This window comes from Tinamus guttatus, unplaced genomic scaffold (genome assembly GCF_059628265.1).
Source record: "Tinamus guttatus ecotype Peru unplaced genomic scaffold, ASM5962826v1 Tinamus_guttatus_pri_ptg000459l, whole genome shotgun sequence".
Lineage (NCBI taxonomy): Eukaryota > Metazoa > Chordata > Aves > Tinamiformes > Tinamidae > Tinamus > Tinamus guttatus.
The window spans coordinates 1,045,140-1,058,080 of NW_028288993.1; positions in this window are offsets into that span (position 1 = coordinate 1,045,140).

The following is a 12,941-nucleotide window of genomic DNA, read 5'->3' on the forward strand; positions in this document are numbered from 1 at the left end:
CATGGCTGTTGGAAAAGGGGCAGGATTCCAGATATTTTTAAGGATGTTTGCTCTTTTTCTGTCATTTTTCCCTCCATAAGCACCACAAAAAATCATCTGCTTTTATAATTCCTATAATTCTTTTTTTTTTTTTTTTAATTTCTGGTGTTTGCTCTCTCACAGGAAGCAAGAGAGGTAGGTGCCACTTCCTATATCTCATGCACCAATGGGAAAGGCGGGATTTTCATCTGCATTTTTCCAGGTCTCCCCTGGCACTGGGAAAGCCAGCGGGTACCTGGTTCTTTATCTCTTATCCCTTCCCTGGCAACTACTTCTTTTGATCAAAAGGATTTAACATTTGCTTCCATTTGCCTTCATTCTTCTCTCCACTTCTCTCAGTGTTATCACCCCCAATGAAAATCCAGAAGGGTTGAGTCTTATTTTGTTTTTCCTCCTTACATCCAGTCTTCCTGTTTTATTTATTTATTTTTATACCAGAAAACAGCTTCCATTTAAGGTATTTTTTCTCATTTCCAGTTTTGCTTATTCATTCTGCAAATTATGTCTCCACTTTCCTCGTATTTTTTTGCATTTCCGTCAATCAAACAGGGATGTTTCCCCCAGATTTTCCTGCATTTTTGGTCTCCTTTTCTCCAGGGAGTAAAGGAACTTTTCTCCCTTTCTACACCATTCGGCGAGAGAAGGGTGCACTGTTGTTCCAGCACTGTTGTTCCTTTCACTGCATCTTCTTCAAGAGCAGCAACACAGCACCAGCCTCTATATCATCCCTTATCATTTTCTCCCTGATGGACAAAAGGGTGGCAAATATCTTTTTCTCATTTCCCTCATTCTTCTTTCACATCCTTTTTCGCCTTATTTTCATGTGTGACATGGCAGTGGCTTTCTTTCACTTTTCTCTTTTTATAATGTTAATTTTTAATTTTCTATCCATTTTTTCCTGTCACTCAGGTGGCAACAGGGCTTTTTTGCCTCCGTGTCACAGGACCATCCCCACAGAGGCCAGCTGGGGACATGCAGCACCCAGCACCCTCCAGCCGGCCAGCAGGTCCCTGCCATGGAGCAGTGGCTTCGCCTCCTGGCCCCATTGCTGTGGCTCAGGTGCTGAAGGTAATTTTCTCGTTTTAAAGGATCTTTTGTTTTTAGGCAACACCCCAGGGGCATTTTTTTTCAAAAAGGGAAAAAAAAAATCAGCCAGAGCAGCTATTTTTATTTTAAACCTGCTCCCTGTGCTATTTTTCAAACCCTCGCTGTTTCCGAGGAATCCACCTCAGCGGGTTTGGGATGCAGAAAGCAGAAAAAATTGCAATTACGACTTTTCATGTCCTATTGTGCTTTACAGTTTCTCCAACTGCTCTACAAATAACACTTTTCCTTCATTTTTCGTAACAAAATAGCAAAAATCAAAATACCTTCTGCTGAGGGAGAGGACATGGGAGGGCAAGATGGCCCTGGGTGGTGCCATGCAGATGTTTTTGAAAAGGTACCTGTGTTTTTCAAGAGATCCTGAAATTTTTCCCAGAATAGATGTTTTTGAAGCAGCCACCTTCAGATAACCCTAATAACCCTACTGTTCTGGGGCTGACCCTTGCTCGAGTCCCAGAGGCTTGCTCCCAAAGGCCCTGTGTTTGACCAGGTGGGGACACCCAGGTCCCTATAGGAACATCTCCTGGGTGAGGGGCTTCACAAAGCGTTATGGAGTTGCTTTCATGATGGTCCGTTGGTAGCAGCACCGTCACTTTTAAAACGGTGTTTGCTGAAGATCACCAGGACACCTGGGAAAATGTGAAGCTTTCCAAGGGTAGGAGATCTTGGAGCACTTTGAATGGTCTCATGGTGGGAAATGTGGCTGCTGTGGGAATGGACAATGTAACCATTGGAAGGCTTTTGCTTACATATTGCAGCTGAACTAGTCAGGGAATTCAAAATAACCCCCACATGGGGAGAATCCGGGTTGGCTTCTTGGCTATTCAATTTCCCATAGGAAAATATCCCAGGGCTGTTCCTGGGTAGAGCCAGGCAGCTCCCTGTGAGGGCGCTGGAAGTATTTCTCCAATTGCTGCTGTGCCCATGGGCACTGCAGGGTGCACAGAGGCTGTTTGAGAGCTCCTTAGGTGGCAGCTTGGGGACTTCTCAGATGGGGGGTAACTAAATCTTAATAAAATAAAAAGCATTGCATTTAACTTTTGGAACAAATAAACGAATAGGGTTCACTACCACTTTCCACAGTTCCCTAGGAAGGGCAGGAGTTATACAGCACCACCCAAGGTTTCCAATTATCCAGCATTTCCCCAAAATACAGGGAATAAATCAGTAGCAGAACACACCGCTACACAGCTCCGTAAATCCCTCTTTTCCCAGATCGCCGAGGGACCAGCAGTGCAGATCTCACCTAGCAAACTGCCTCCAGCTCCCAGGAGTCTCCAGGGATGAGGGGAACTGCTGGCAGGAGCACCGCGATGCCTCTGCCCATCGCTTCCTGCAGTCCTTCAGGACAAAGTGCATTGCTTGCGTTGGGAAAAATTGCTTCGGATTAACTAGCTTTTTCTAAAGGGTGTGGGGATTGATGTATATATAAGAGCATCCACCATGACATGACCACAATTCTGCAAGAATCAGAGTACATGAGCAACCTAAGCAGAAAAGCCCCTGCTTGACGGGTGTTCTCGAGCACCACTGGGATTTAATTACCATAAATCAAGCGTGTCTTCAATTAATCACTGTCACTGGCAGTTCCATAGGAGGGGTGGTAATTACTCCCATTTAGGGAAACACTTCTGATTAATCCACATTAGGCAGAACTAACAGGAAATATTTGATAAACTCCCTCTTTATGCCTCTTCCCAGCCATTGCATAGGCCAGGAGGATAAGGGGGAATGGCCCAGGGGGATTTAGCTGAAATTCTTTAGAAATGCCGAGAAGCTGCCACTAAAAGGTAAGTATGGCCTTCACTGTCCAAAATCCCAAGGAATAAGGAGAGCGGGTACCTTATCCAAAGTAAAAGTAGAGATACTCTGGCTCCTCATAGAGGCAATGGAGTTTGTTGTCATGGGTTATACACGGCTCTGCACGCAGCTGCCCAGGGGTATGTCAGCATTGGCAGAAGATCATCGGTTCCTCCAGCACTCCCTGCACACGTGGCAGTCCACCAGCAATTCAAAGGTTGCCACATAACAACCATTTCCTTACCTACCATGCCAGGAATTGGGTATATTAGAAAGAAACATCAGTTGGAAATCCTAGGAACACTGGGATTTAATCAGCCAATGTCAAATCTGTTTCCAACCAATCATCCTTAGCTTCCATTTCCCTAGGAACGGGGGAAATTACTCACCATATGCACAAAATGCCTCAATTAGCTGATATCTTCTGCAGAGAAGGGGAGTGAAACAGCTAGAGACAATTACACCCCCAAGTGACAGCCAGTGCTCAAGCCATAAATTATAATGGGAATTATTCAGTAAGAGTACAAAATGCATCCAATAAATCTAATTACCTAGAAATTAAGAGAATTAACCAGCATAACACAAGCCTATCCCTGCTTAACTACCCTACCCACAGCTCCATACAAATGATTAGATTATTCTTTATAAACAAAGCGTGTTCCTGATTAACCAGCACTCTTCAGGGATTGTGGGAATTGATTGGCATATGGTATCCATGAGTGGCCATCACTGCTTTACCAGAGCATTGGCACAAATAACTAGAAATAGATGGGAACACAAATAAAAACCAAAGGGCTGACCAAACAGTGGGAGCTTTTGCCATGAGATAAGCAGGAGTCAACCACCAAACTGAGGCCTCCTTCTAAATGGGGTTATGGGAGCAAAATTCTCCCTATTACTTGCTGTTTTCGGCTGTGTTTAGAAATAAAATGCATTAAGGAAAACAGGTGTGCATCTTCAGCTCACTCTGATCCTCACAGAGTCCTCAGAAACAGTGAGACGTAGCAGACGGAAGCATGATTCTGATTAAATAGCAGCCTGTAGAAGTGATTGGAATCAGATAGCAGAAAACAAATATGTCTTTAGTTAAGCACTACTGCACAGTGCGTTACTATACAAAACTAATAACTAGCCAAGAGAAAAAGTGTCTTTTTATGTCCTTTCTGGGAAAGATAGAAACTAATTAGTAAATGTATTTTCATAAAATCACCATGTTCCACACTTCGTATTGATTGCCTGGATTTATTTGGGGGTAATCAAAGAAATATATCTGATTAAACAGTATGGCCCAGGCATAACAGGAATGAGTTAATTAAGTGCTTTTCCACTTAGTCAACACTGACAAGGAGCTGTGGGCATTTCTCATCATAAGCAGAAATTCTCTGCTTACCTGGCAGTTCTTAGGAAACTGCTAAAACCCAACGTGACTAAAATTAACTGCCACCTCCTACAAACAGCAGCAGCATTGGAACATATCAGCATAAAGCAAATATATCTTCAATTAGCCACTATCTGTAATTTCATATAAATGATGGCAGTTCTTTTTTATATCTCAAAATGGCCAGCATACTTTGATAATTAGGGGAATTAATTGAAAAAAAAAAAGGCAAATATACACACAATTAAGAGTCTTTATCTCCCATTCTCTGGTGATGACTGGAGCTCCATTTTGCTCTCCTTCCTCAGTTCAGACCTGCAGAAATTGCTCCAGACCAGATGAGAGCAATAACTTCCTCATCAGCCATGAACATCCTGCGTGGCCTCCTCATCCTTCATTTTTGCAGTCATCAGTACAGCCCAGCCACTGTGCACGTCTGCTCACACAGCCCTTCTCCTGTCAGTGCCTGGATCATGCATCCTCTTCATATCTGTCTGTCTCACAATATCTTCCTTGCAGTTATCTGAAAGCTTCTTCTCAGTATCTCTGCTGGTCTTCGGGGGGTGCTGTGACTTTTAGGGATGAAACCCTCTGCTAACCAGTGCCAGCTGAGGTCCAGCTGGGTTAATGTTAGTTCATGTGTACCTGCAGCCCGTGATTGATAGCAGTGTGTTCACCTGCTAGCCCCCTTTTTTGGACCTTGTTGCACTTCCTCAGGTCACCCTTGTCTCAAGGTGCCCAGCTGCAGCTTTCCAGGCTCTTTCTGAAGAATTTGGTCAGGCAGAGTGATGTTTTCTTGTCCAGTCCAAAAGGCAAAGGGCATCAACAAGAAACGAGGCCCACCAGTGGGTTTCAGTTCATCCCACAGACTGATGTGCAGATATGCCCAGCTGAGCCCATTACTGCTTTCAAGCATAGTTACAACTATTTGCTTGATATCTTCCAATAGGGTCATTCCTGGATATCCTCCTGAGACTTCCTAACCTGTGCACTGGCTTTGCAGACCCACTCAAAGCGGGGCTATTGCAGCATTTCTCTTGTCTCTTGCCAGCCTTCAGGCCAATGCCAGCCAGCTCCAGTACCACCAGCTAGTTCACAGCGACCACCCAGGGCTCAGGCCTGGCCAAGAAGGACTGCTGCCTTCTTTCACCCAAGCCATTAGATTCATATTTTGCAGTCTGATCATATTTGGCCACCTCTGGCTTTGCAGCACTTTTTCTGCCTTGCAGCCGGTTCTTTTCACTTCATCCCAGGGTCTCCATGCTGTGCTCAGCACACGCTTTACTTGTAACCTTAATGCGCTGCTAAGTGGTGGTAACTGAGGCCCCGCTGTGTTCATGCTAACATACACCTGCCCAGAGCTGCGCAGCGAGATCCAAACAGTATCTATGAAGAACCATGGAGAAGCACAAAGGACTGGATTGCAGCATTTGGGAAACGCAGCCACTTACTGGTGAATAATTCCCCCATTTCCCTGCAGCAATTCTAGCTAATTGCCCTCATGTGCAATTCCTGCAGAAGGATGTCAATGACACCTCCCTAGTGGCTAATACCCCCAGTTACTTTCGGTTAGACTTTGGGGCATAATTTTCCTGAGACAACCTTGCCTCACATATCCACCAGCCTTCCCCCCTTAGGAAGGATGGGAATTGCTCGAAGGAAGTGAGGATGCTACTGACTGCTCTGTGCTCCTTCAAATGGGGAGTTTAATCAATGCAAAGCAAACGTCAGCCACGATCCACAAGTATCTGCAGTCCCCAGGCATTAGAAAACATTCTCCATAAGTAAATACCTCTTGTACATGAGCACTCAAAAAAAACCCCATACAAAATCACTGACTAGAAGGCAAGTAATCTTCCAGCTAAGCAGTACTGCTGAAGGGTGGATGTTTCTGTCAATAGCAGAACAAATCTATCTGCACAGGAGGCAGGGGCATCTCTTCAGCTTTGCCCCTTGGAGGTTTTATTTGGATTTGTTTAAGCACCATTTCTGGGAATTTAGTTGTTGCCAGGACATTGAGTCTCACTGACATGAGCCAAAGCTCTGAGACTAGAAATCTGTAGAATTTTAATTACAGCTCTCAGTTGCTGACACCAATGTTGGCACCAAAGTAAGCAGCCAGAGATGACCACAAACAACCCTTCTTCCCTGGTTTCCTCTGTTTTGCTCTTCCGATTGATGCACGTGTGAACAGGGGCTGCCACAGCCCTGGGTGCTCAGAGGACTTTCATGACATGCTGAAGTTCCAGGGTGAAAAGAATTTGTGTTTCACCAGCAGTTGGTCATTAAGGAACCCTAATTTCTGGGATAACAGTTATATCTTTAAGTAGGATGATGAACTTGCCACAGGACATACAAAACACTCCAAAAACAAAAGAGCAGGAGGGAAAACATTTAACTTGATCACTTGCATACACGCACATTTATCTAGCAGGTGCCTAGCATACACCAGTTATGTAGAAAAACCTGCAAAGCAAAGACGTCTTTAAAGATACTTAATGGGATGCTTTTGCCTGTAGATATAGAGGAGATCTTTTCTGGTGTCTCTGCCTCTTTATTAGAGGGGCAAAGGCTTATTAGAGAGGACTTTGCTTTGCAGTCCTGGCAAAGGTCACATTATTACAGATCATTTTAAAATAGCCTTGCAAATTATAAACCAATGCCGGCTACATTAGAGCAATCTTTTATAGCCCCCATAATTTATTTCTTAGGCTACCTAAATGACCAGGAATGCAAGAGAAAGCAAACTAAACTGAGGGGTAACATGTGCCTCCTTCCAGACCCTCGTCCCTATGACAGATATAATCCGATAAAAAACAGCCAGCACAGAACGAGTGGGACTCAGTGTATTTTTCAAGCGCTGCCAGAGTGGAATCTATTAGAAAAGCAGCATTACAAAGAGCCCCTGATTGCACAGCATTGCTGAGAGGGGTCATAACTCTTCCTTACGGATAACAGAGGGAGTCTGATGGTTCATTACACCCCTAGAAAGATGGAGTGAGATATGAAGCCCAGTTAACAGGAGCAATATATTCAACCAGAAAGGACGGCCTATGTAAATATAGTGACAGGATTGCTGATGCCTCTTGCAGGCTTAAGGCTGCAAGAACTATCCTGCCCAGAACCATTTTATTAGACATAGAAAAGGCAAAAGGGAAATCACATGCTGATTTCCCATGCTGCAGTGAGCTGGGGGACATGTGAAACCAGCAACCAGCAGAGAAGCCTCAGCTGGCCCCACAGTCACAGTAGGATCCAGGATTTAGGAGACCATGTCTCTACCAGGTAGGTTTTCCATGTGCAGGTATGAATGCATCTTCTTTTTAAACTTTCTATATTTAAAAGCATCAAAACCAAAAACCATGCCTTGAGAAGCCTGCAGAGGTCAATGCTTTACCTGGTGTACAGCTGGGCTTCATTTAGCTCAGGCTTTCCTAGACATCATAGGAACGAGAAGGGAAGGGAAGGAAAAATGAAAAAGGAAAAAAGAAAAAAAGGAAAAAAACTAAAAAGGAAAAGTAAGGTCCCAGGTACCTCTGGCAAGTGGAAAATCCGCACACCTACTACCACTCTTGCCACAGTAAAAGCAGGGAAAGCTGCCAGGAGCTGCACCTGGCATCCTTCATGATGAGTAGCAGCTTTCACTGGGGTTCTCCTTTTGCTACAAGACTTCCCTCTCACATTTTTATTCCCCCTTTATAACCAATAGGGATGTGAATGGTCACGGTATGGGCTTTTGCACTTTACCATCATGCCTGACAGCGAGTTTTAAATTTTCGGCTCTCTCATGTGAATAATGAGTACCATCCCTGAGATTTTCACAGACAGGAGACAGCCCAGGTGTCTCTTTGGGTCACCATTAAGGGACTGGCAGCATCAAAAGCTCAATAGAATTTAACAGTTCAGACCCTCAGCCTGATCAAAATGAGTCATCCTAAGAAAAGGAAGTTTTGATCCAACTCTATAATAAAAACTGGAGTGATTAACAGCTTTCAGACATGCCTTTGGAAATGGAGGGCTTTCACTCCAAGCAGCTTTTCTACAGCTATTCCTGTTACACTTCGTCTTCTCCTGGAGAAAAAACTCTTTGTCAGGCAGACAGTTTTATTCCCCAGAACTCCTCCTTGCATATTCCTCATAATCCAAACCTATTCACACCCTGGCAAGAATTTAACACAGGTGCTGGTGTTTGCAGCAGCTGCCTTCTTCAGTCCTGGTCTTTGCACGCAACAGATTTCCATGTGGGGCAGCTTTTGAGAAGTTTAGTTACAAATGCGTTGTCAAAAATGTCAGCCAGGCCCTTGCAGAGAAGTGTCCATCGAAGCTGCGTGGTTAAAGCTGCAGATTTCAGTTGCACAGCTCTAGTTTTGTCTTTAGTCTTGATCTGAGAGCTTTTAGGTCCTCTGTAGGCTGTCCCTCACAAGACAAGAACTAAAAAGTGGAAAATGGACACTGTCATGCAATATGATAAATTGTTACAGGGGACAGTTTCTGTAACATTACAAATTATATGTTGGCTTTAACAGAACTGTCCATATTCTTTATAAAAGCATCTTTTTTTTTTTTTTTGCTACATGATGGTTTACAATCTCTGTTATAAACCATTTGCTCTAGGTATTTCATGCAGCTTTCATCAGTGCTTTGGTTGTACTAAATTAAAAATAACATCTGTTTGTAGAGTCTCATATTACCTTTGAAAGGGATAAATTCTCCACCAGATCCTTTTGGGTATCATTCATCGGTATCCTCCTGACCACTTTCCTTCTGAACATTTCGCTGTGCTTAAATCTCCTCTTTATGCACAGCAGAATTTGTGTTGAACAGCTATGGATCCAGATCTCTGTATCTGTTTCATCCTTTCCGTCTCCTCTGAATTTGTGCGTGTGTGTGTGCATTTCACAATGAACAGCAGATTCTGCATTTCAGTGTTTTTTTTTCCACTCTGCATTTAGTGCAAATTTGGGGTTCTGCAGCTCATGCCTCATTTACATTTAGCAACCTATGATGCACTCCTTTTGCAACTCACCACAAAGCTCCACGTCTGCATCACATTATGCCCCATCTCATTACAGCTCCGTTCTGAATCTCATTACTCTGCTTCTTCTGCATGAGGCACATTGCCGTGCTCACATCTGAATAACAAGCAGAGAACGTGCGCAAATCGCCAGGCAGATACAGCCCGCTCCCTTGTCCTGAGATGTTCTCGTATAATGAACACATCTCATCCTCATTTACTACATTTAGCTTCAAAAGCACAAGTACCAAGGGAAGAGCATCAGCGCTAACCTCAGATGGAAGCTTTGACTGTGGCAGCTCTTCTCCCTGCGCTCAGCAGCCTCCGACCACGATGCTCACACGGTTGCACGTCCTCTGCATCCTGGAAAGCCCAACACAGAACCAAGCAGCTAGTTCGGGCTCTCCATGACACCAGCATCTGCTCTTGGAGCTACATCACATCCTAACAGGCACCTTGCAGATGGAAGGAAAGTTGCCTTTGGAGAGCAGCCTTTACCCCAGCAAGGCACCCAGCCACAATTCAGTGCCCATACAGGAACACCTCATGTAGAAAGAGGAGCTAGAACTACTACGGATTTATCGCATGCTGTTGCCTCTGGGGTGGAAACATACCCTGGGAGACACAGGGGCAACTTCATCACCCTTAAATCACTGTGGTTGGGTTCCCTCTTCCAGATTGAACAGCTCTGGGAACCCATTGTGGGAACTGAAATGTGAGAGTAAAGGGAATTACTGAGCCTCTTAGGGAGATTTATTATTCCTGAGCATCAGTGGCTCTCCACGTGGATATTTTCCCTCCCTTTTGTAAGTGATCTCTTTCATGGGGAGTAAACACCACTCTGTCACGCTCTTGCAAGACGTGACTGCCTAGGGGAGCACTCAGCTGCTTTCGGGGCAGACCAGCTATGCTGCAGACCCTTTAAAAGCAGTGGGAATATTTGCCTGCCTTCTTTTGAAAGGGATATTCTGTCCGAAGTCAGCTGTGCAGCCATCGGTACAAGGCCAAAATCCGCAATGAGCTCAGCTGCTCTCGCAAATGAAGGTAAAAAAAAAAAAAAAAAAAAAACACCTCTTCAAGCAAACAAAATGTGCTGCTCTGAGACCTCTCCTCTCTTCCATGGCACCTCCCTGGGAGCCTCCCATCCTTGCTCGTCTGAGGAGGCAGCTGGAAAGGTCCTGCTGCCGGCGATTCCTTAGGCTCCACCACAGGGATGCTGCCATTTCAGAGACATCTTGGACTGTTTGGGAAAAAAGCACTTAGGAAGTCTTTTGCAGAGCTGAAAGGACAACGTTGGTGCAAGGGAAAGGAAGGGAAAGTGATGGCTTGTGCAGGCTTCAGCATTGCTGAAGTGGAGCTCTGGAGCCGCTTTTCCATAGGGAAAAGCTCCTTTTGCCAATATTCAACTTGTGCTCCGAGAAGCTGATGGCGACATCCTCAAATGTCATAAGGGCCTGAGGCAAAACCAAAAAAATGCTGAGGATGCTGAACAGGATCAAGAGCCAGGCTCTTTATCCAGCTCTAGATTCAAGGTTTGCCTCCGCAAGCCTTGAAAACAAGGTAGATGAGAGCTATAAACATCATGCAAACAGAAAGATTCATCCTCGAGGCCGCCTGGAAGGTGTTTTGGCATATACCACAGTCCAAACTAAGCCGTTCTTCCTCGTCTGACAGAGGACCAAAGCAGGCGTCTTCTCCCTGCTATCCTCTGGATGGCTCCAGAGCAAAGTGATACGATTTGCTAGGGCACAGAGCAGTGGGGAAGATGCTGCCAGCCACACGCAGCCTGGCTTTAGCCTTGCTCCCTGCCAGAGCAGCAATTACAGCAGCCAGCGCTAAACAGGTTCCCACTTATACCCCACCATAGGGGTCATTGAGGGGAAAAAAAATGAATGTATAAAAGTCTCAAAGCATGAAGTGCTGTGGTTTGGCCTCTTCCACCCACTGCCTCATGCTGTTTATTATTCTAATGGTTTCTTCCAGGCATGCAGCAAATTGCCTCTGGAGTCCAGCACTTCTAATGGGACTGCAAGCCCTGCTAAATCTTCAGTTAAAAATTCATCACAAGAAGATTATTCCCCATTCAGTTCCCACTGAGAAGATTTCCCACTCCAGAATCAAATATAATAGACAGAAAATAGATCATGCGGTTTATATTATTTTTCCACAATATAATTGCAAGTTAGAGATGTTGCCCACAGCCTCAAACCAAATCAAAATGTTTCACCAGGCCAACAAACTGCTCTGGGGAACTCCTAGGTCATTTGAGCCAAACCATGGAGATGTGCACATGAAAACTAAACACAAATTTAGAAAGTTTGCATTTAATCCTGGTTTCGAAGGTGCTGCCTTCTTGGGTGATGGTGAACTCAACACAACCCCTGCACTCGCCCAAGGGGCTCCTTGCCCAAGACCTGGGTGAGCTCCGTCCTCCGCAGAGGGCTGCAGCCAGGGCCCGGGGCAGCAGCACTTGTCCTGCACCTGCAGGCAGAGAGGTGGCCACGTCCTTGTCGCGACCATGGCAGATTTCACACCCAAGTGCTGTCAACTTAAAGTAATGCAGCTTTAACCACAAGCAAAGCTAGTCTTGCTTTCAGCAGCACAGCAATATCACTGCATCCAAATGGTTATTTGCTGCTCTATCAATGCATGCTCTGTCACTGACATGTTCCTTCTCCTCTTCCATCCCATCCGTGGTGCAAGTCCCGGTACCCTTGGCTTTGCCTGTTTCCCATTTAGTGCTTTATTCTCTGTGCTGCTCCCCCAGCCCACGCAAGGTCGTCTGGAGAATACAACATGTTCCAAGAACACAATCCATTTTCCTAAATTTCCTGGGACTTTGCAGGGAGCTCGGCCTCCTCCCAGCCTTGTCCCCAAACCCGGACACTGCTGGGAGGGAACTCAGCAGTCTGGTCCAGGCCTAGCTCCAACATTCCAGCATCTCCTGCAGCATAAGGAATCCCCTCATGGACACGCAGAGAGCAGCCGGACGCAGCATGCGGAGCCCTGCACCACAACACTGTCCCCAGCACCCGCACCCTGACACCAACACCCTGACTCACCAGCACAAGGGCCCTGCAGCCAGACCCGACAGTGCCAGCACCGGGGACCTTGCACCCAGCCACGGGCACCCACCTCCTGGGACGCTGCCGCAGCAGGGTGCATTCGCCTCCCCAAATCCTGCACTCTGAGCCTGCCCGCCTGCTTTGCTCGGGAAGAAAGCGTCCTGCTGCCACCGACTGCCCTGCGGTGAAGAGCCCAAAAGCAAAATGCAGGACTTGTGTCCCTGTGGGCTTAAGGAAGAGGAGCTGCATGGGTTGCTTTGCCCCCAGCAGCACCCGGCAAACCAGTGCAGACCAGGACAGAGTCAGCGGTGATGCTGGCAGGAGGAAAGCAGCAGGTCGAGGGAGGTGATGCTACTCAGCCCTGGTGAGGCCACATCTGGAGTATTGTGTCCAGTTCTGGGCCCCACAGTAGAAGAGAGATGTGGAGCTGCTGGAGAGAGTCCAGCGCAGGGCTACAAGGATGATCAGGGGCCTGGAACATCTGCCCTATGAGGAGAGGCTGAGGGAGCTGGGCCTGTTCAGCCTGGAGAAGAGAAGGCTG